Raw genomic sequence first — 21,780 nt, 5'->3', positions numbered from 1 at the left:
TTGGTAGACCAACTCTGTGTCACAAAGATGACTGCAAATGTGACATGAAGGCTGACAGCATCAACGCTGCCGTGTGGGAATCCCTTGAAACGACTGCAGTGCCTGGAGACAGACATTCTGGTTGTGTACCCACAGCAATGACCAGAGGAGGAATGACCACCTGGAGGAGCACAGAGAGAAGAAACATCTGCAGCAGCACAACCTTCATCTGCTCCAGCTCCAACGAAACATGTCTCTCCCATATCGGTCTCTACAGCCACATCAGGCTCTACAACCTTCTAACAGTTTGACTTCACCTGCAAAGGCACACTCCTCCACTGTCTCTCAAGACAGAGGGATGCCAAGCAGACAAGGTGTGAACAGGGAACCAGGGAAGTATGGTTAGTATGGGAGGCAGGCAGTTCCTTGGCACTAGGATGGCACGAAGGCCCTGGCTCAGGTTGCACCGGTGCTGTGGGATATAACAGCGGTCCAGCACTGGGTTGCTGGTCCCCTAGTCACCAGCACCAGGCTCAGAACCGGGGAACTGGCTTAGCCTGTGACACTGTAGCCTCCAGCTCGGTGGGCTGCTGCTTGCTGGACTTCAGGCTCAGACCAGCTCTGTTGAACTCAGTGGGTTCAGCTTGGGAAACATACAGTGGTACCTTGGTTTACAGATGCTTCAGGTTACAGACTCCGTTAACCCAGAAATAGTACCTCGGGTTAAGAACTTTGCTTCAGGATGAGAACAGAAATCACGCAGCGACAGCGGGAGGCCCCATTAGCTAAAGTGGTACCACAGGTTAAGAACAGTTTCAGGTTAAGAACAGACCTACAGAACAAATTAAGTTATTAACCCGAGGTACCACTGTATTGCACTTTAACGAAGCATTTTCAGCCCGCTGAAATGCAACCACTCCTTACAAATTCAAATGATTTTGTCAAAAAAAATCCCAACAATTTACTATTCAAAGTGCTGCATAAAGTATGAAGCCCATCAAAGAAGAAAGAGGTATCCAATCTCTCTGATTGTTTTCCTGATTCTCTGACTTCTTCTGTGCTAATCTGTCATAATCCGTGGTTAAACCTGAGAGCCTTGTTATCACCTCATACTATTGGTAACCCAGCAAGGAAGGTCCATCAGTTACTCTGGTGCTCCAGCAGAAGACATCATTGTTCCTGCTAAAAAAAACCTCCTCCTCCACAATACCATTGGTGGTAGCAGCCTATGGGATTGTGTCCCTTCAGTTTACAAAGGCTCATTGGAGGCTCATATTCTTTTGGTGCTCCTCCATGTAAAACATGGAACTAAACTAAGACAACAGGGAAAGGGCTTTCTTCCTTTCTCCACTATGTGAGAGTTTTCTTTATGCAGGTGGCTTTTATTGTGGATTCAAAAACTACAACGGGTGGATATATATGGGCACACATGCACTCCTGCTTCCAAAGTAAATACCATTTTGAAATCCCAGTTTCAGGAAAACAAGACACAGCAGCAGCAAGTATAAAATCAAAACAAATCACTTCAAAGCAGAGACCAATAGATTGAAACGCTATTATAATGACCCAGTTAGGGAAGGGGGGCCCTTTACAGAGCTAAATGACTTCAAGAAAATCACTGCATAGTACAAAGTTTAAAGGACCTGGGAAAATAGGAAGGGTCTTGAAAAGGGGTTAAGGAAGGTGCCAGGTGAACTGATCTGGCGAGAACCTTTCTTTCCTAGCTCAGTTGGGCCACTTCACCACCTTTCTCTTAAGAGACATAAAGGCCCCAATCGCTCCCTGGCCCAGTTTGGATCACAAATGTTTTTTCTGGCCCTGTTTGGATCACAAACGTTTTTTCAGTGACTCGAAGATGTCACTGAACTCTGAAAACGCCTCTTGAATGTCTGGATGGCATCCAATTTCGTTGCACTTGTGCAATGTTGCACTAGTGTAATGACAATAAAGAATCTATCTATCTATCTATCTATCTATCTATCTATCTATCTATCTATCTATATTAGGTGGGGGAATGTGTGTGTACGGGTAAAATCTGCAGCCATTGCTCCACCCAATTTTGCCTCTGGCACAACCCACCACTGGTTATGTGGTCCCCACAATAGTGACCCAAAGGGGAATGTGGCCCTCAAACAGAAAAAGGCTTCCCCCTTCTCCCCTTGGCCTAAGTTCATATATCACGACAGTCACAGTTTTCTGTATCATTGTCATCCTAGCAAAAGTGCCCCCAGCAGGCCTAATGGGACCAAGCCTTCTGTGTGAGCCCTCTGCTGCCACTCCCAACCTCCCATTTCTACAGCCCATCTCTGCCTCTTCCCAGGATTGCCCTCATGCCAATCTAGGCTGCAGTCTGGGTGTGGTCCTGACTCAGTCCCACATATCTCCTTCCTTTCTCAGTTGCCCTTGGCAACAGGGCCTGGGCAGTCCTGCAGCCTGGGCGGTCCGGATGAAGGCCTGGCCCACACCTGCAGCAGGATAAGGCAGCTGCTGCATCCTGAGGGGAATTAAACTTCATCAGAGAGGAGGGTGGGGTGCTTTGTAGTGCTCCCCTCATTTAAACAAAACACAGTCTCCGTGCAAGTAAGAAAAATGGCTGCAATGTCAGGAAGGAGTGTCCTGAAGCAGTCTGCTCCATGATGTACTACTTTCTATTTGCAAGGGGATGCGGGTGGTGCTGTGGTCTAAACCACTGAGCCTCTTGGACTTGCTGATCGGAAGGTTGGCAGTTCAAATCCCCAAGATGGAGTGAGCTCCCGCTGCTCTGTCCCAGTTCCTGCCAACCTAGCAGTTCGAAAGCAGGCCAGTGCAAGTAGATAAATAGGTACCGCTGTGGCGGGAAGGTAAACAGTGTTTCCATGCGCTCTGGTTTCCATCACAGTGTTCCGTTGTGCCAGAAGCGGTTTAGTCATGCTGGCCACATGACCCGGAAAGCTGTCTGTGGACAAACGCCGGTTCCCTTGGTCTGAAAGCGAGATGAGCGCCATAACCCCATAGTCACCTTTGACTGGACTTAACTGTCCTGGGGTCCTTTACCTTTATACTTTCCATTTGCATGGGGCTTGGTTGTTTTCATAGAACTGGGCTGCATACACACCATGCACATGGAAAGCACAAAGGGTTTCCCTCTCCTTCTACATTTTAGCAGGTAATACCCTTGCTGCTGCTGCTGCTGCGTAAAGGAATGTATTCTTTTTTACTTTGTCTGGAATTTCCTGTCCTATTATTGCTAACAAGAATGCTTCTGGTTTCTTGGGAAAGGTGAATTTGAGCATCTTCTTTAATCCTTCATAAATCATTCCCCATAATTTTTTTTGAGATTGCCACCACATATGGATTAACGAGCCCTCATTGTCTAAACATTTTCAGCATAAGTAGGATCCTCTTTTGTACATTTTAACCAGTTTACTGGGCGTTAAATACCGTCTGAAAATCATCTTTGGATGCTTTCTCTAATTGTACAACATGCTGAAAAATTTATCGTGTTGTTCCACAGTTTTCCCCATGCTGATAGTTCTATACTGTATCTGAAATCAGACACCCAGTGAATAATTGCCTCCTTCACCAACTCATCCTTTGTCTCCCATTCCAATAAAATGCTGTAGATTTTAGATAACAATTTGTTGTTCTTCCCACAAATTATTTCCCCAAATTCTGATTATTCTTCCACAAACCCTTTCTCTTTGTCTTTCCTGAATCACTCATTTATTTGAAAATGCTGGAACCAATTTGTCACAAATTCTGTAGTTTCTTCCCTTTTTTTAGCCTTATCAAATCGCCTTGGAATTCCAGAAGACCTTTGTAGGTTCCCCACTTGGGAACGGCAAACTTTTTACCGCATCTAAACTTTTGTTTGATGGTCTCGGGGGAGGGGAACAAATCTGCCATCTTCACCTCTCAGTCAACAGCCTTCAAAATGCCAGCAGGGTTTACTGTTCCTGATTCCCAGTCTAATCTCTTCATTCATAAAACCCCCAATTATGTCCAACTGGGACAAATGGGAGGGGTGGCAAAACAGACAAAATAATGGTTAGATTTAGAGATTATGCAGAGAGAGACCACCGCTTACAGCCCAGTTGGGATACAGCTCCAGACGTCGGGCATTAAAAGATTTTATTTTTATTTCTGTATGTGTGCGCTGTTAGGCCTCTCAGGCCTCCAGACCACCTGCTCACCCAAGAAATTAAAAATTGGGACAGACCCTGTATTTGGAGACACAATGGATTAGATCCTTGGTCTAATCTCCAGCAAGGCTGGGACCCAGAAGTAGAAAACTCAGCTGTAATCAGACATCCTTCGAAGAAAGCAAATGACCTCTTTGGCGTGTCTCTGATCGCTTGGTAAACAATTCCTCATGCCCCCATTTTACAAAAGAGAAGGAAGGAAGGAACTTTGTTAATTAAAGATGTCAGGGATCTTTTGCTGGAGTGGTAATGCCTGCAAAATACTAGATATATTATTCATTCATCCATTTGTTATTTGATTCCATTTAAGAATTGCTTCCCATGATATCTCTCAAAATGATTTCACAGCAAAAACACTGACAATAAGAACAATTTAAAAACAACTCCATATGCAAAACAGCTCCAAACGTAAAAACAATTAAAATCGTGTATGTCAAAAAGATTGCAAACCATTTAACATGTCAAAATGATTACAAATCCAGTAGAGATATAGGCTGGGATAATGAACTCTTCTTGAAAGCTTGTTGAAAAAGGAGCGTCCTGAGCAGGCTGCAAAAAAAGAGAAAAGAAATAGAGACAGTTACCTTACATTATGGGAGGGAATTCCAAAGTTGTGTGTTATGTTGTGTGTTATGTTGTGTGTTTCTTTGCAACCGGTGGTAGTTGCCTATGAGAAACTGGAAACAGAGGATGAGGTGGGTGTGTTTGTTCATCCTGTTTTGAAAGAGTTATTCTCTTCATTGCACAACAGAGGGGAGCTTTTGAAACATGTTCTTGCCTACAGGAGACAAGAGCCAAGCTGTGTCCCCGATGGAGGCAAAATCCAGCACCTTTGTGTTTTGTCTCATGGGTCAAAGACTGAATAAATCCTGGTGAGGAAGAGGGAGAGAAATCACTTGCAGCAATTGGAGAAGGGAGATGGCATGTTTATGACCGGGTAAAATGACTCCCACACCTACCCTTTTGATCTGCCCCAGGCCTCTCAGCAGCCTGCACAATGGCACTAATGCTAGGGGCATGGGCAGGCAGGAGTGCCATCTCACCCTCAGGATTGTGGGTGCCCACCACCGCAACACGGACGTGCAATGTCACATGCTCATACCTGCACATGGTACGTGTTACATCACACCCACTACATGCAGGCATGTGCGTGTGACATCGCTTGTCCGTGTTGCAGTGGCCACTGGCAGCTCCTCTTCCTCCTCTCAGCAGCCAGCGAGGGCCCCTTTTCTGTGGGGAGGGGCTTGCACTTGGAGGCAGAGAAACTCTGCCTCAATGCCCAAGCCCCCCTGGAGAAGGGTGCCTCACTTGCTGGCTGCAGAGGGCAGAGCTGAACTGCTTCTGTCTCGGAGGCAGCACCACTGCCGCCGGCCGGCTTTTCTCATTGACTTTGTGGGTGCCTGGGCTGGCTCCTGTGGGCCTGGGTGGGCACTCCTGGAGCAAAGAGGTTCTGTGGAGGATGTGAGCACCTGTGGTCAAATAATGAAGGTCAGCAAGACTCAGTGGTTTGTAGTAGCTTCCTTCTGAGAAATCGCCATGATGGGTAAAGTTGGGCTTGTACAGGATTATCCTGCTAGCTTTCCCATCTTCACAGGTGAGCCCACCTTCCATCATGCTTTGGATGTTTTGGACCACAACTTCAGTCACCTTGGACCACTGGCCATGCCGACAAAGGCTGATAGGAGCTTGTAATCCAAATCCTCTTTTCTGTTGGGAAAGGCAGGCTCAGCGTGTCAGGCTAGGATTCTGGAGGCCAAGAATTGCTGTGTCATCTGATATGTTCACCCACAACTTAACACACAGGAAGCTGCCTTATACCAGGGTTTCAGGCAGGGGCAGTGGTGTAGCGTGGGTTGTCAGCACCCGGGGCAAGGCAAGTAATTTGCGCCCCCTAACCCGTGGATTTGCGCCCCCTAACCCATGGATTTGCGCCCCCTAACCCTAACCCCCAGATGTTGCGCCCGGTGCGGCCGGCCCCCCCTGCACCCCCCACGCTACGCCACCGGGCAGGGGCACTCCCAGCCCTACCCGAAGGGGTCAGAGTTTGAACCTGGGATCAAATGCTTTGCCATTGAGTGACAACCCCTTTCCACTCAGGCCATGCAGCGCTGTGGGTGAAATTGGGACAGTGGTTATTCTTCAGCTGAACTCTATCTCACAGGGTTCCTGTGAGGAGAAAATAAGTGCGAAACAATCAAAGGTGGCACCTTACAAGGGCGCCAACTTCAGCCCCAGTTTATGGGTGCCCAATGGCGTCTGTGATGTAACGTGATGTTAGTGCGCCACAGCAGCACTTCCAAGGCCTTGTGGGGCCTCGGAGGTCACGCCAGAGGTGTAGTGGGAGAGCCAATGTGGTGTAGTGGTTAAGAGCGATAGACTCGTAATCTGGTGAAGCAGGTTCGCGTCTCCGCTCCTCCACATGCAGCTGCTGGGTGACCTTGGGCCAGTCACACTTCTTTGAAGTCTCTCAGCCCCACTCACCTCACAGAGTGTTTGTTGTGGGGGAGGAAGGGAAAGGAGAATGTTAGCCGCTTTGAGACTCCCTAGGGTAGTGATAAAGGGGATATCAAATCCAAACTCCTCCTCCTCCTCTTCATCTTGTGAGGCCTCTAACGCAACTTCCGGTTTCTACCGGAACTCATGTGGGACGTCTGGCAGGGCCTTGGGTGTCGCTTCCAAGGCAGTGCAGGGCCTCGGAGGTCACGTCCAAGCAGTGGCGGAGCTTCATGCTCCGGCACCAGGAGGCAGAGAGCGCATCCCGGGGGCATGGCACCCCACCACCACAACGGCACCCCACCGGGATCGTGCTGCCGGGGACGGTGCACTCCCCCCGCACTCCTCTTCCTCCACCACTGCTTCCAAGGCCCCGCAAGATCTCTGGCGTGACTTCTGGTAGAAACTGGAAGTTGTGTCGGAGGCTTTGCAGGGCCTCAGACATTGCCTGGGAGGTCGTGTCAGAGCCCCACAGTGTGTGTGCTAAGCCCCCACCCCCAAAAATGGGGGGGCTGGGTGCCTGGGGTTGGCACCAGTGGTGCCTTAAGATCCCTGGAGGAAAGGAAGGAAGGAAACAGTGTGTCCCAAGAACATTCCATTTAGTTTCAAGATGAGCAGGTGACAGCAAAGGTTGCAAGGTTTTTAGCTGGAGCAATTAGAATAAGATCCACTGTTTGACTATTGATTCAAAACCCAAAGTGTATTCTATATAATTGACTTTTTATTTTTATTTTTGTATATCATATTGTTGTTTTATTGCTATGGCCAATGGCTGATGCAAATAATGATTCATTCATTCATTCTCCAATTAGTTCAGTGGGACTTATGCTGCTAGAGATGCAGGACAAATTCAATTCAGTTCTCGTTTAAAGCAGAATAGATCAAATTTTCACTTTCCAAGACAACTGGAAAACTGAAAATCCATTCTTATCCAATGCATCTCTCTAGCCAAGCAATGTTTACAAGAAATGGATGTATTAGTTGAAAGTGTGCATAAAGATGCATATATTTGTGAAAGTAGCATACAAAAAATAAATTATATTAGGAAAAGTTGCTTACAAAAAGGTGTACCTTAGTCAAAACCTCATGCAAAAATGTGCTTATTAGGGGGAATTCACACTAAAATGCTTAAGTGTTTTCACAAAGTATTTTAAAATTAAAAAAAAAAATTGTAAAAATCACAAATGTGGAGAACTTTGTTTGAGACCGAAAAAATGAGAACATAATGTAAGTCCCTAAAAAGAGCCTGCTGGACCAGGCCAATGGCCCGTTTAGTCCAGCCTCCCCTTCTCACCTGAGGGCAACAGCACTGTGCCAACCTGCGATTCCTAGCAAGTGGCGCTCGGAGGCCTCCTGCCCTTGCCAGAGCACTGGGAAATGGAGAGAACAGAACAGGATGGGTCTTAGCATCTCTGCTAACGGCCTGGTAAGTGGGTTTAGGAGTTCAGCCAGGCAGCCTGTTCCAAGGCTCCATAAGGCAGATGACATTCAACATACCCTGGTTTGCATTCAAGTGTTTATGCCATTCACACATTACGTTTTTAAATCTTACGTGCACATTAAGAAGTAAAAATCATGTGTGAATAAGCCTGCAGCAAACGTCAGCGAATGTGATCACTGAAGCCCATTTCTTCATTGACAATATTTCCCATGTCACAAGAGTGGGGAAATCATCCTTGCCAACTGCCAAAAGGTAAACCAATATATGTGCTTTTTCTGCACGTATTGTTACGATCATTTTATTAAATTAGTTAGACTTTTCTTTATAAGGTTCTCTGCATGAGAAAAAAGGCAATTCTTCTTTTTTGCAAAATCCATCACCTGCATTTCCGTTATATTGGCATTTGTTTTAGCCGTCTCCCCAAAAAGTGCAACTTGTTGACAAAACAATAACAAGACTGCCCCCTAGTGTCCATTATTTCAACTACGCCAGGAAAAACAAATCCCCACTGAGGCAAGAAAACTGGGCAGAAGAAACACACAATTTATGGGTGAACCAATGTTGAACGACAGCCGCTTGTCAGAACGCTGACATGAGTGAGGTGAATAACGTCCCCTGTCTTGACCGCTCACTTAAATGAATTTTAATTTCAATGAAAAACAACAACAAATCATAGCATTCGAGGAAATGAGGATTTAACAGGCCAGCTGACAACAAGGACACGCAAGAAGAACAGATACTCCGAGGGTGCTCTGTTATCGTGGCTAAGCAAAACAACTCGCCATTTTTCATCAGAGCTGTTGGCAGTGCTGGAGAAAAGAAACCGCTCCCATTTTCAGCATTCCTTCCCAAAAGCGCTTGCCTGCTGCCCTCACTTGCCTTCAGTGGCCGAATCATGGAGACACCTCCAGCTCATAGTTTTACCCTTGCCCTCACTGACCGTGTTGCAGCCCAGCAATAGGGAATCTGTGGCTTGCAGGTCTAATGAGGCTTCCCAGGCCTCTGTTATCAGAGATGGATTTAGGGGAATGCAGCCAGTTCAGTCTCATTGGACAGACTACCTCAGGGATGCTGCAAATGATGATGATGATTTTTTTATTATTTATACCCCACCATCTGTCTGTGTCTATAGCTGGACCATAAAGAAGGCTGATCGCCGAAGAATTGATGCTTTTGAATTATGGTGCTGGAGGAGAATCTTGAGAGTCCCGTGGACTGCAAGAAGATCAAACCTATCCATTCTGAAGGAAATCAGCCCTGAATGCTCACTGGAAGGACAGATCCTGAAGCTGAGGCTCCAATACTTTGGCCACCTCATGAGAAGAGAAGGCTCCCTGGAAAAGACCCTGATGTTGGGAAAGATGGAGGGCACAAGGAGAAGGGGATGACGGAGGACCAGATGGTTGGACAGTGTTCTCAAAGTTATGAACATGAGTTTGACCAAACTGCGGGAGGCAGCGGAAGACAGGAGTGCCTGGCGTGCTCTGGGCCAGGGGGTCACAAAGAGTCGGACACGAATAAACAACAACAACATCTCTGTGTGTTTCCCCAGACACTCTGGGCTGCTTACAGCACATATAAAACATAGTGAAAGCACAAACAGAGTTCAGGGTACATGGGCCAGGCAAGAGGTTCATAACCGAATGCAAGCTCCAAGATGTCCAGGCAGCTGACACGCTGCCTCCTCCCAACCTTTTGAAGACTCTCTGCTTTATACCAAGTCAGACCATTGGTTCAAGACTGTCAACACAATCCCACCCCAGCAAGGGCAAGGAGAGCACTGGAAGGTGTGCTGGCATCATTGGCACTCCTGGATGTTGTCAATGACACCATTGCCTGACTTGCTTCAAACGTCTGAAAGGCTGTTGCATGGAAGATGGAACAAACCTCTCCCTGCTGGTCCTGAGAGCAGAACTAGAACCAATGGGATAAAACTGCCAAGAGCCAGATTTCAACTAAAGCTTAGGAAAAACTTCCAAAGAAGGGTAAGAAGCATTCCACAGTAGAACAGGCTGCCTCAGGAGGTTCCTGGCTCTCCTTCACTGGCAGTGTTTAAGCAGAGGCTGGCCTATTCTCAGGGATGCTGTCGATTCCTGCATTGAGTAGAGGGGTTGGGCTCAATGACCTCTACAGATCTCCCAACTCTTAAATACTATGGTTTGACGGAGCCAGCCGTCACAAATGGCGCAGTTTAGCATAAAATAAAGACACAGAGAGCCAGCAATATTTTCAGGATGGTATGAGCAGCTCCTTTCGAACTTCTCTTCTCTCCCGTAACTTTTATTATCCTTTGTTCTCTCCTGTCGCATGGCCGTTTGCCAATGTCTCACATTACCTACATCCGGTCATGGCTTAAACCCACCCATCGCCATATAGGGTCATGCTGCCCAGAGGGGGAACATAACTCCATATAAGGCTATGCACTTAATACACTGCACGGCACGGACATGCAGGTCACCGAGGTCAGCGAGGCACCAGGTGGCGCTACAAGCCTTTTTCCATGACTTCCTGGCTCTCACAATGGTTCCTTTTTTCAAGGGCCATGTCAGGGATGCCCAACATGTCCCCCACACACCCCAGGTGTCATGGATTATGCAGTCTCAGCCAACCTGGCTAATGGTCATGGGAGCTGTGGTCCAACACATCTGGAAGGCACTGCATTGGCTACCGCTGTGTATGACTGGAGTCAGGGGGGAGAATCCCACATCTGGGTCCTGTTTTTGTGCAGAGTTTCCTGTCCATCTACATACGCCCATGCACCTAAATTTGCTTCTTTGTGTGCGTAGACCCCGCATCTCGTTGCAACGCTCTCTGCAATATCCTAAATCCACAGCTTCAACTGTTCTGATCGTCACTTGATTCGTTATTAGCCTCAACCCTTTTTATTTTATTTTACTTTGCAAAAGAAATGGGCTGTTGAACGATGTGTATCATAGCTAATTAAACTTACTTTTTGCTCATTAAAGCTGAGTTAGCTGCTAAATGCGCCGTGACGTTATTCTAGTACAGTGAGTACAAAAGATGAAAAAGCACAAGGTGATTTTGATTATTATCGCAGCGAGTTCTCTTTAATTAATCTTACGTTTCCTTACGGAAATGTAAAAACCTCGGAGTCTGCCCCCCCCCCCCACGTTTCCTATCATTCGTCTCATTCCCCCTGAACAAGTTCCATTTGAAATACATCACCCGCAATTGGATAACATTACATCTTCCCCCTTAAGAAAAGTGAAATCAGCATTCGTGTGTCTCAAAAGCAGTGGTGGGATGTAAAGGCTTAAAAAATTTATGGCAATCGCAGGAGCAGTTAACCAGGCAAAAGTGATTACCCCCACTGCTACACACACACACACAAATTGACTTAGAAGAATGGGATGGCAGCAGTGGCAAGCGTGTATACAGGAGGGAGAAATTTGAGAAACACATTCACAATAAGCCATGTAGAGATCCCAAGAGGACTGGGGCACAATCAAGCTTTTCTCTCTCTTTTCCTTTTCTACTCCAGCAGTTTTCTCATAATCACATTAGCAGCCAAGCAAAAAAAAAAAAAACTTTTAAAAACCTGGTTTTATTTTTAGATGAGTCCTGAAGAGTCTTGCAACAGTATGTATGTATGTATGTATGTATGTATGTATGTATGTATGTATGTATAAAATCGTTTTGGTTCATGTTTCTGGATTTTGTACCTACAGGACTGCCTCTCCTGGTATGTCCCACGGAGAACCTTACAGTCTTCAAATAAAAACATCTTGGAGATCCCGGGCCACAGGGAGGTTAGGCTGGCCTCAACCAGAGCCAGGGCTTTTTCGGCCATGGCCCCGATCTGGTGGAACACTCTGTCACAAGAGACCAGGGCCCTGTGGGACTTGACATCTTTCTGCAGGGCCTGCAGGACAGAGCTGTTCCACCAGGCCTTTGATGATGATGATGATGACGACAACAACAATTTATTATTTCTACCCCGCCCATCTGGCTGGGATTCCCCAGCCACTCTGGGTCTTCCAACAGAAGGTTAAAAATACATTAAAACATCAGTCATTAAAAACTTCCCTAAACAATCCGATTAAGAGTGGCTCTCTAGATCTCAGGCAGAATCCTTTCAATACCTGATATCAGACATCTTTTTTAATTGGAGGTGTTGGAAACTGACTGTATCAGAGGCAATGAGAAAAGGGTTCTCCAGTATCAATGAGGGTGAGGCAGGTGGAGAAGCTGGAAACCCTACATCAGGGGTCAGCAAACTTTTTCGGCAGGGGTCCAGTCCACTGTCCCTCAGACCTTGTGGGGGGCCGGACTATATTGGGGGGGGGATTAACGAATTCCTATGCCCCACAAATAACCCAGAGATGCACTTTAAATAAAAGGACACATTCTACTCATGTAAAAACGTGCTGATTCCTGGACCGTCCGCAGGCCGGATTGAGAAGGCAATTGGGTCGGATCCAGCCCCCAGGCCTTAGTTTGCCAACCCATGCCCTAAAGCAACTGCAGCCTCACAGTGAAAGGCAGGAGGGATCTAACTTAACAGACAGCCGACAAGTTGTGTTGATGTCACATACGATGTGAAGAGGGAGGCAAGTGGAAGTGGTTTAGAGAAACCAGCCTGCTAGGCTGAACGGTGAGGTGTGACAGGCCAGGGCTGGTGGTTCCTCACCCCCAACCCCTAGCTTCTCTGCCCCATTTGCTCTGTGGGCGATTTGATGCCTTGCCAGAGCATTTGCTGTGTGTATATACTGAGAGCGCCTATAACTTTATATTGATTGCAGTTACCTCCCATGCCATTTAATGCCCACAACAACCTTGTGAGGTAAGAGAAGCTGAGAGGAAGGGACTGGTGCAAAGTCACCCAGTGAGTCTCATGACCAAGTGGGGATTTGGACCCTGGTCTCCCAGGTCCTAGTCCTGCACTCTAACCACTAGACCACGCTGGCCAAAAAAGCACCATCCATTCCGCCGTCACCCCAACAGTCACTCAGTGTTCCCTGCCTGTTGAGTATGCACTGTCCTTTACTGAGGTGCTTGGGGTTTCCTCCCTACCTTAGGATCCCACCCCCCAAGTTTCCCATACTTCTCCAACTCTTGAAGTTCCTTCAAACCTCCTGTTGCCTTTTGGACCCTCTCCTTTGCTTCTTTTGAAAATGGCAGCCATTTTGTGTTATGCTGCATTCATTTTGTGACTGGAGGTCCCCAGAAGTTGGCGATTTGTGCACAATACCATACCGGCATCTCCATCAAGAAGACAAATGACCCAGTTCATTGGGGTGGATGCACCTTGAAGGTGAGCAGGTGTGGACTGCAGTTCTAATGGCACTTACCTGTAAGTAAGTCCTATTGCCCTTACTCTTTGGTTCTCTTTGGTCTAGTTTGCTGTGCACTCCTGATGGGACAACCTGGAGTCAACTGTGCCATGTAGAGAACCAGCAAAACTGCCAGCCCTTATCACTTCCGTATGTTTTTACCCATAATTCTGTTCCTGCATTATTTGGCTGGGACGCGGGTGGCGCTGTGGGTTAAACGACAGAGCCTAGGGCTTGCTGATCAGAAGGTCAGTGGTTCGAATCCCTGCGATGGGATGAGCTCCTGTTGCTCAGTCCCAGCTCCTGCCAACCTAGCAGTTCAAAAGCACATCAAAGTGCAAGTAGATAAATAGGTACTGCTCCGGTGGGAAGGTAAACGGCGTTTCCGTGCGCTGCTCTGGTTTGCCAGAAGCGGCTTAGTCATGCTGGCCACATGACCCGGAAGCTGTATGCCTGCTCCCTCGGCCAGTAAAGCGAGATGAGCGCCGCAACCCCAGAGTTGGCCACGACTGGACCTAATAGTCAGGGGTCCCTTTACCTTTATTGTTCAGCTACTCCTTTAAAAAACCTCTCACAATGCTATCTAAATCCATATTTTAATGTGTATTTAAATGTGCGCCTATTCTTAAGATACATAATGAGTGTTGCCTCTCAAAACGTGGATTAAAATGTATGATTGTTATTATTTAGCTTAGATTGCAGAGAACGGCGTTCCAACATTTGGAGAAAGTGCAAAACCTGGTGGGTTGCTAAATTCAGTCTGCACATTACTCTGAGGTGTGGATCAGATCATCTCATGTAGGGACTTGCAAAGATTTCATTCCTCAAGCATCACTAGTCATATAACATATATTTGCACCACAGATGATACTGCTTTATATATGGAGGGGGGGCAGAAAACATGACTATAGAGAGCTACAAGCAATCTCAAGGAGATCTAATGACCAGTCTGGGTGGACAGCAGCAGCCCAGAAGGTACTTCGCTAAGAAGCTGCCATCCGCAGTTCAGTGGTTCACCGCACAGTGAACTGTGCACAAATCCCAGCACCTCCAGACAGCACCAAGCTTTTCTCCCACACCGCCTGGCGACCAGAATCCATGAAGCGACAGCGTTAACCAGGAGAGCTGCAGGTGGAATCAAACTCACAGAATTTTGTTGCAACTTCTTGGAGGAGGAAGAAGTTTCGCATAAAACGCCTCATTGAGCAGCAGCAGCCTGGAAGAAGGAAGCTGGCAACGCTTCATTTGTGCGATGAGAGATCTCAGCAGGTGGACAGGAAAGTGTGGGTGGATGGAGAACGTCTTCCAGGAAGCTGAACAAAGGGCTGGTCCTTTGGGCATCGCAAATCACAGCAGGGCTGGAGGACCTGTCCACGTCCCTTCAATCCTGAGTGGCAGAATTTAGAAGAGTCAAGACAGAGGAAACCTCCTGTCACACAGCAGCAGGCAAGTGAGAGGAAGCACCAACACTGGTCAAAAGCAGCCAAGGTGAACCTTCTTCAAGAATAAACTCATGGGTAACACATCTGTGGCTGTCCCAACCTGATGGTCTTCAGATCTTGGAGCCTAGTAGTGGAGAAGTACAGGTCTGGTGGCTGAATGGAGTCCTCCTAGCCTTTCTCTCTGGCCCCTCAGCACTCTCCCCTGGCCACCCCACACACTCCACCCACCCTCCCCACTGGTCTTGCTTTGCACCCTCCATTATTGCTTTTGCCTGGCTGGAAAAACACTCTTCAACTCTGACAACGCCTCTTTGCCTTGGGTGAAGGAAGGAGAGAGGTGTGTGAAGGCTTGGGCTGTAAAACGTTCCTGCTCCTGTTGTGGTCCAACATCTGGGGGCACCAGATTGGGGGCCTCAGAAGTTGCCAAGGGCCACCAAAAAAAGGCCTCAAGGGCCACATGCAGCCCTCAGGCCAGGAATTGGAACACCCTGCCATAGATATAATTCAGTAATATTGCATCCGGCTACAGGTCTTTGAAATTTCTAGGCTTCTCGAACTGCTAGAAGTGGCATAGGTCTGGACAAAAACACAGCTCATTATTTCCACATGGTATTTCTTGCCAACGGAAGGAACTCGACTTGCCCTAACCAAATTTGCCCTCTGAGAGCAGGGAAGCCCCGCCTTGTGCTGTGCAATTAATTCTAATATTCTCGTTGTCAGAGCATAATTGCAGTTTCTCTGCTCAGGTAAAGGGGACTCTAACAAGGCACCCAGATCCATTCCAGATGTTCTCTCACTCATTATTAAGAATTAGCTGGGAGCCATTAGCACGCAGAGCCATCCGTGAGGATGCACAGATGCCATCTGGAAGAGTTCATTGCCACAGCATGTGAGGCAGATGGGAGGTTGTTTGAGAAGCTTGAACTGTAGGATTTTCTTCGTTTAAAAGAAACAAAAAAAGAATGAAAGTGGGAAAGTGTATTAATTATGATTTCATGAGCCTCTACTGCTGTGCTGGGGGAATGAAAATTTATCACAGTTTGAAAGAGGTCAATGACAACTACCAGAGGGTGTGATGTCCTGGTAGAAATTAGAAGAGGAATTCGATTCAGTTTTCACTGACAGCCAAAGTTATCTAAATCCGCACTTTCTTCAGCAACTAGCCACCCTTTGAAATCTGCACTTCCCTGAATTTTGCAATGCAGTTCTCCAGCTCAAGTAGTGTGTAAAAAATGCATCTACTCATGTAAAGTGTGCATTCAGTGCACATACAGTGGTACCTCAGGTTACAGACGCTTCAGGTAACAGACTCCGCTAACCCAGAAATAGTACCTCGGGTAAAGAACTTTGCTTCAGCATGAGAACAGAAATCACGCGGCGGCAGCGGGAGGCCCCTTTAGCTAAAGTGGTACCTCAGGTTAAGAACAGTTTCAGGTTAAGAACGGACCTCCAGAACGAATTAAGTTCTTAACCCAAGGTACCACTGTATTAGTGAAAATGACACTGCAAAAATGCATTACATTGTGGGGAAATGCTTTGCAAAGATGTTTATATTAGGCAAAACAGCATGCACAGATGGGTATATTAGGAGAACTTTTCACTAAAATGCAAAAGAATGAACTGGTGTGGAAATGTGGAGCGCCAAGCTTAAGACTGGGCAAAATGAGACACTGAGAGGAACCAGAATTGGCATATTCCTCCATCCCTCCATCCTAGACTGTATCCTCAACAATACAAATGAAACTTGGTCTGCAAGTCAAACTGAAGGAAAGAGGAAGGGCTGCGGAGAGGTTGCCCTGCTTTAGATGTCTTCACAGTGAGTTGTGGAGGGGCAGAGGGAGGGGACACTAGTGGCACAGTTCATGAAGAATTGGCAGCTGCTCTGGGGTCAAGTAGAAGCGGAGGGGCAGGCATCGAGAATAATGGGGCTTTTGAATTCGTGACAAAGGAATGGGATCAGGCTAATAGCTGTTCTCCAAATGACCTGCTGTTCCTTTTTTTTCTTTTGCCCCATCTCCATCTAAAGCCTGCATAGTTCTCAGCCTCTCCCATTATTCTCTCCTTTCCACCCAAAGAAAGAGGCCAGTTTAGTTTTTCTTCACAAAAAGGTCACAACCAAGCTGGCTGGGCACCGGTCCAGGTTAACCATCTCAAGCCAGAGTCTAGGAATTGGTTCACATTTATTACATTTTTATCCCTCTCTTCTTTCAAAGAGGTTTTGTGACATGCCTGCACAGTTTTACTCTCACGACGATCCTGTAAAGTCAGGTCCAACTGAAAGACTGTTGTCCAAAGGCAGCCAGCAAGCTCTGTGGCTGAGGAGGGATTTGAACTTGGATCTGTCAGAGATCAGGAGTTGGATTCTTCATCAGGTGACAGAGTCAAGGGTTCTGAAGGGCACCCTGTGCCAGCCCCAGAGACATGGCTATAGCAGTGAACCTGTGGGTCCACCACCTGCACAGTGGGTCCACTGTCTGACTCTGAGGTCCCCACTGTGAAAGACCCTGGAAGACCTGAGCTTCTCCTGCTCTGTCACAGCTGGAAGTTACCGGAGAAGTCTGGAACCCTTTAAGCATCTTGCAACACAACTGGTGTTAATAGTTAGGCTGCGCCTGGTGTTATCTCTTATGAAAGGGTTCAGTTTAGGCTTGTTCCTTGCTGGAGCAATTTCAGACCTCTGCATTCCCCAAAGATGAGCCTGGCCTTGTCAGACTGCAGGACAGGACAGGACCACTCCCAGTTTATTTCCAACACCTTAACTGCTGCTCCATGTAATGACGACCTAGAAATCCACTTGCTGGCCATGGAATGTTCTGTTGGAGAACCCAGCGCAAAGAAGTTCCACGTTCTGCCATCCATGACCTTCAGGATTTGCTTGGCTCCACTCATAAGCCATCAGTCCGTTATTGACCCAATTTCTGCTGGTTGTGTCTCTCCACTTCCTGGTGGTACCAGCCTAGGACTGGAATGGACCAGAGAGGAAGAGAAGCTCCTTACCAAGTTCAAGAGGACATGAGAAGACACCAATGATGACCCTGAGACCACCATACTGGGAAATACTCTGCTTGTCAGGAGCAGGTGCCAGGAGCAGGTCAGCAATAACTCACATGGCATCAGTGAACTCTTTATTCAAAGAAGCAAGGAAGCTCAGGAGGCCAGGCCTAGTGAGCACAGCAACTCTTCCCGGCAGATCTTGCCCCAATGAGACAGTTGTGAGGACTGAAGGTCTCCACCTTCCCACAACTTCCTAAGGCTCCTCCTCCCCCAGGTCCTTCCCAAGCAGTCTGGGACTTTGGCGCCTTGTCTGGCTGTGCTCCACCCTCTTCTGCTTCTGGGAGACCAGCAGGGAGGGAAGCTGGTTGCAGCAGGAGGGGGAGCCCCCTGACTTCTGCATCAGCCTGATTCATCTCTGCCTTTTGGCCGCCCTCCTCAACAGCCTCTGCTTCTTCCTCTAATCCTGAACTGCTCTCTGCCGCAGACTCTCCCATCTCACTAAACCCTGTTACTAGAATCATAGAATCATAGAATCATAGAGTTGGAATAGACCACAAGGGCCATCGAGTCCAACCCCCTGCCAAGCAGGAAACACCATCAGAGCACTCCTGACATATGGTTGTCAAGCCTCTGCTTAAAGACCTCCAAAGTTGGAGACTCCACCACACTCCTTGGCAGCAAATTCCACTGTCGAACAGCTCTTACTGTCAGGAAGTTCTTCCTAATGTTTAGGTGGAATCTTCTTTCTTGTAGTTTGGATCCATTGCTCCATGTCCGCTTCTCTGGAGCAGCAGAAAACAACCTTTCTCCCTCCTCTATGTGACATCCTTTTATATATTTGAACATGGCTATCATATCACCCCTTAACCTCCTCTTCTCCAGGCTAAACATGCCCAGCTCCCTTAGCCGTTCCTCATAAGGCATCGTTTCCAGGCCTTTGACCATTTTGGTTGCCCTCCTCTGGACACGTTCCAGTTTGTCAGTGTCCTTCTTGAATTGTGGTGCCCAGAACTGGACACAGTACTCCAGGTGAGGTCTGACCAGAGCAGAATACAGTGGCACTATTACTTCCCTTGATCTAGATGCTATACTCCTATTGATGCAGCTCAGAATTGCATTGGCTTTTTTAGCTGCCGCTTCACACTGTTGGCTCATGTCAAGTTTGTGGTCAACCAAGACTTCTAGATCCTTTTCACATGTACTGCTCTCAAGCCAGGTGTCCCCCATCTTGTATTTGTGCCTCTCATTTTTTTTGCCCAAGTGCAATACTTTACATTTCTCCCTGTTAAAGTTCATCTTGTTTGTTTTTGCCCAGTTCTCTAATCTGTCAAGGTCGTTTTGAAGTGTGATCCTGTCCTCTGGGGTGTTAGCCACCCCTCCCAGTTTGGTGTCATCTGCAAATTTGATCAGGATGCCCTTGAGTCCATCATCCAAGTCGTTGATAAAGATGTTGAATAAGACCGGGCCCAAGACAGAACCCTGTGGAACCCCACTAGTCACTCTTCTACTTCAGCTTCCGACACCTCCTCCTCCCAGCCTGCTCCCTCTTCTCCCTCTGACCACTCATCATCCACTCCCCTTCCCTGGGCTCTGAGCCTTCTTCCCTTGGGGGTTCCCAAGCTGGTGCCCCCCCACTCCTCTGCATCCAGCCAGCCCATGACAAAGGTTCATGAGACCACCAGCACTTTAGCCCAGCCAAGATCAGACCCAGGAGCAAAGGCAGCAGCAGGCCTGAGTGAAAGTGCAGAGCCAGATTTTTGGTTTTTCAAGTTAAGAAGGGAGCTGAGAAAAGTCATTCTGTTGAGAATTTTGACGGGACATTGTGCTCTTTGGAGTAAAGGTAAAGAAACCCTGGACAGTGAAGCCCAGTTGACCATGGGCTGCTACTGCTGCACAGAGGACCAGAATACAGAGAAATGTCGTTCACCATCCCGCTGCAGCGGTACCTATTTATCTATTTGCGCTGGTATGCTTTTGAACTGCTAGTTTGGCAGAAGCTGGGTCAGAGCGACAGACAGACCCACGTTACTTCGGAGTAATTTATGTATGGTTGGAAAGAGGCGGGTGGCGCTGTGGTCTAAACCACTGAGCCTCTTGGGCTTGCTGATCAGAAGGTTGGTGGTTCGAATCCCCGCAACGGGGCGAGCTTCCGTTGTTCATCCCAGTTCCTGCCAACCTAGCAGTTCGAAAACATGCCAAAAAGTTCAAGTAGATAAATAGGTACCACTCCGGTGGGAAGCTAAACGGCGTTTCCGTGTGCTGCTCTGGTTTCGCCAGAAGCAGCTTAGTCATGCTGGTCATATGTCCCGGAAAAACTGTCTACGGACAAACGCTGGATCCCTCGGCCTGTAAAGCGAGATGAGCGCCGCAACCCCAGAGTCATCTGCGACTGGACTTAACTGTCAGGGGTCCTTTGCCTTTACCTTTTTTGGTGGGAAGATTTACACTGATCTTGGTGAAGTTTCTAAGGTAGAGGAAACAGCTGACTGTAATATGGGGTTGTTTGCCACACATGGATGAAAGAGAGCCTCTCTTTCAAAAGAAATTAATGAGCTGGGCATTGCGCATTTGTCTCTGGGGCTGCCCTTCAAGATAAAAATCTTTCAGGCTCTGTTTTAGAGACTATAGATGTCTTGGAGAGATATGGGCCTTTATGCTCGATTGCACGAGGTGTAATAATGTTACAATCAGTAGATGGTGGCAGCAGAGCCTGATCTTGTAACCGTTATTAAACAAGGAGGAAGAAAAGGAAATATGTAGCGATCCGCCATACATTTGAAGCACATGATTTCTCCCAAAGAATCCTGGGAGATGTAGTTCTTTAAGAGTGCTGGGAATTGTAGCTCTGTGAGGGGTAAACTATAGCACTCAGGCATTGTTCCAATTCAGCAGGAAAAAGCGGGTTTTCCCAGGGAAAGTGGCAGGATAAACAAAAACCTCTCGGATCTGTGCATAGGACAACCAGAAAACTCTCACATATTTGCTTTATGGTCACATAAAAAGTGGAAATATGGACAAGCCCTAAGTTGAAGAAAAATGCACAAACTGGGGTAAAGTGCCCACAGAAATGGAGGAAGGATAGCAGCTAACAGATTGAGGTTGAATCCTGACAAGACAGAAGTACTGTTTTGGGGGGACAGAAGGCAGGCAGGTGTGGAGGATTCCCTGGTCCTGAATGGGAAAACTGTGCCCCTGGAGGACCAGGTGTGCAGCCTGGGAGTCATTTTGGACTCACAGCTGTCCATGGAGTCGCAGGTCAATTCTGTGTCCAGGGCAGCTGTCTACTAGCTCCATCTGGTACGCAGGCTGAGACCCCACCTGCCCATGGACTGTCTCGCCAGAGTGGTGCATGCTCTAGTTATCTCCCACTTGGACTACTGCAATGCGCTCTATGTGGGGCTACCTTTGAAGGTGACCCGGAAACTACAACTAATCCAGAATGCGGCAGCTAGACTGTTCACTGGGAGCGGCCGCAGAGACCAGGTAACACCGATCTCAAAAAATCTACATTGGCTCCCAGTACATTTCTGAGCACAATTCAAAGTGTTGGTGCTGACCTTTAAAGCCCTAAACGGCCTCGATCCAGTATACCTGAAGGAGCGTCTCCACCCCCATCATTCTGCCCGGACACTGAGGTCCAGCACCGAGGGCCTTCTGGTGGTTACCTCGCTGCGAGAAGCCAAGTTACAAGGAACCAGGCAGATGGCCTTTTCGGTAGTGGCACCCGCCCTGTGGAACACCCTCCCACCAGATGTCAAAGAGAAAAACAACTACCAGACTTTTAGAAGACATCTGAAGGCAGCCCTGTTTAGGGAAGTTTTTAATGTTTGATGTATTGTAGTATTTTAATATTTTTTTGGAAGCCCCCCAGAGTGGCTGGGGAAACCTAGCCAGATGGGCAGGGTATAAATAATAAATATTTATTTATTTAGTGAAAAATGCATTAATTAATGAAA

The 21,780-nt window shown here is 47.5% G+C and overlaps 2 long non-coding RNA genes across 3 annotated transcripts in view; one reads left to right on the top strand and one right to left on the bottom strand.

Annotated features, from left to right (window-relative positions):
- Nucleotides 1–14,223: 14,223 nt before the first annotated feature.
- Nucleotides 14,224–21,780, bottom strand: part of LOC308576074 — a 31,487-nt gene continuing 23,930 nt past the window's right edge. For both annotated transcript variants that reach the window (XR_014003055.1, XR_014003058.1), the window contains one exon: nucleotides 14,224–14,775. This is a non-coding gene — a long non-coding RNA (uncharacterized lncRNA). The remainder of the gene's footprint in view (nucleotides 14,776–21,780) is intronic.
- The window catches only part of LOC308576121, a 112,790-nt gene continuing 107,117 nt past the window's right edge, over nucleotides 16,108–21,780 (top strand). Inside the window, exon 1 of the long non-coding RNA XR_014003107.1 lies at nucleotides 16,108–16,307. This is a non-coding gene — a long non-coding RNA (uncharacterized lncRNA). The remainder of the gene's footprint in view (nucleotides 16,308–21,780) is intronic.

This window comes from Podarcis bocagei, assembly GCF_964188305.1.
Source record: "Podarcis bocagei genome assembly, chromosome: 16".
NCBI classification, from domain to species: Eukaryota; Metazoa; Chordata; class Lepidosauria; order Squamata; family Lacertidae; genus Podarcis; species Podarcis bocagei.
This window is presented reverse-complemented; position numbering and strand designations above follow the sequence as displayed.